General features: G+C 40.9%; 1 non-coding gene across 1 annotated transcript; it reads right to left on the reverse strand.

Annotated features, from left to right (window-relative positions):
* Nucleotides 1-1,136: 1,136 nt before the first annotated feature.
* TRNAS-GCU lies at nucleotides 1,137-1,218 on the reverse strand. Its single transcript has one exon. It is a non-coding gene; the product is annotated as a tRNA-Ser (tRNA).
* Nucleotides 1,219-2,408: the final 1,190 nt, after the last annotated feature.

Below are 2,408 nucleotides of genomic sequence, written 5' to 3' on the forward strand. Positions count from 1 at the left end.
TTCTTTGTTCTAGACCAACATTTGGTTCAAGTTTCGTCGAATCCTGAGAGCGTTCAAAATTTAGTTGTTTTGCACGATTTTATTAGAGCAAGTTTGTTACCCATTTATACAGACTTGTAGGTATTATCAGACTTAGAAATTTACCACACAAATTCTTGGCTCTAGACCAGCGGTTGGGTCAAGTTTCGTCGAATTCATAGAATGTTCAAAATTTAGCTGTTTTGCACAGTTTTATGAGAGCAAGTTTGTTTCCCTTTTATACAAACTTGTAGTTATTATTACGCTTAGCAAATTTACCACTCAAATTCTTTGGTCTGGACCAACGTTTTGGTCAAGTTTCGTCGAATTCTGAAAATGTTCAAAATATAGGGGCCCGTTTGGTTGTGTTTTCAATGAGATTTTTTCCACTTTTCACTATTTGGGTAGTTGGGATTTTGTTTGGTCAAGTCATTTTCATTGAGAATGCATTCCTATTTTAATTCTCAATTTTTTGAAATTATAGGTCACATGGGTTTGTCATACTTGTCTTATCTTGTCAACATGTCTTTTTTTGTTTCAAATCAATTAAAATTGTTTCAAATGGCAAGAATCACTTTGATTATTTTATAATTTTACATGTTCAATCAATTTGGTTATCTGTCACATCAAAAATACATATACCTATATTCAACATTCTCATACCTACTATATTTGAAAACAACTAATCCAAACATATTCTCAATTTTCGCACAAAAACCAATAAAGTATTTCTACACATTTTCAATTGTTGGAAACTGAAAATGAAAATGAAAACACAACCAAACGGGCCCTAGCTATTCTGCACGGTTTTATTAAATCAAGTTTGTTTCCCTTTCATACAAAGTTGTAGTTATTATTAGGCTTAGCCAATTTACCACACAAATTCTTTGGTCTAGACCAACGTTTGGGCCAGGTTTCATCGAATTCTGAGAACGTTCAAAATTGAGTTGTTTTGCACGGTATTATCAGAGCAAGTTTGTTACCCATTTATAAGTTTGTTTTCGCCCTATCTCCTGTTGTAACGTACTTTATAAAATCATTGCTAAACTTTTTTTTTGAAGGAGAGAAGAACAACCAATTTGTTTCCGACCAGCAATGTTATGAGACATAATTAGATGCGTCGCCTGAGAGATTCGAACTCTCGCGGGGAAACCCCATGTACTTAGCAGGCACACGCCTTAACCACTCGGCCAAAGCGACTATTGGTAATCATTGCTAAACTTATTGTCCAAAAATTGAGTGTGGTATTGGACAAGATTATCAGCCCTTGCCAGGCAGCGTTTGTCCCTGGCCGGTGCATAGGGGACAATGTTATGATAGCACAGGAACTCTTCATTGGTTACAATCAGGCCCGACTCCCACCGAGATGTGCTTTGAAAGTTGATATTCGGAAGGCGTATGACACTGTCGAGTGGGATTTCTTGCTATCGGTGCTTCAACTATTCGGTTTCCCAGAGATATTCAGTCGATGGGTTGAGGAGTGTATCAGCTCACCTCCCTTTTCGGTGGGGATGAACGGAAAGCCACATGGATATTTTGCGGGTGCCAGAGGACTTCGACAGGGCGACCCTTATCGCCATATCTCTTGTCCTTGTGATGGAGGTCCTACACATGGGAATACTATAGCTGATCGAGCAGGACATGAACTTCGCATTCCATTGGAAGTGTGACGATCTTAGAATCTTCCAACTGGGGTTCGCTGATGACTTACTCCTATTCTGCCGGGCCAATACTGAATCTGTTCGGGTCTTCAAATCCGGATTAGATAGATTTGCTGATTGGTCGGGGCTACGCCTCAATGTTGAAAAAAGCCATATCATCATATCCCGATCAGCCCAGAATGTACGAGAGGAGCTACTTGCGGTGTTGGGGTTTCAAGAAGGCTACTTACCGATGAGGTATTTGGGTCTACCATTGATCTCTTCTCGATTATCTATCGCCGACTGCCAACCATTACTGAGTAAGATCGATGCACGTATCAATGGTTGGGAGGGATTGGCACTGTCATATGCCGGCAGGGTACAAATCATTAAGTCTGTTCTTGTGGCTATGGGTGTCTGTTGGGCTTCGGAATTTATTTTGCCAAAAGGGGTCATTAAAGACATTGAGAAGCGATTGCGAGCTTTCTTATGGAGAGGTACGGAGCGATTGCGAGCTTTCTTATGGAGAGGTACGGGAAATAGTGGATACCCTAAAGTTGCATGGAAGGAGATTGGCAAACCGAAGGAGGAGGGAGGCCTTGGCCTTAAGGATATGGGTACTCTTAATCGAGCATTGATGTGCAAAAAGCTCTGTGAGGTCATCCGATGTGATAGGACTTCTATCTGGGTCGAGTGGCTGCGGCATGGCAGACTACGAGATGATTCGATATGGACTATCCCGGAGAATCG

The sequence above is a fragment of the Sesamum indicum genome, unplaced genomic scaffold (genome assembly GCF_000512975.1).
Source record: "Sesamum indicum cultivar Zhongzhi No. 13 unplaced genomic scaffold, S_indicum_v1.0 scaffold00265, whole genome shotgun sequence".
Taxonomy (NCBI): Eukaryota; Viridiplantae; Streptophyta; class Magnoliopsida; order Lamiales; family Pedaliaceae; genus Sesamum; species Sesamum indicum.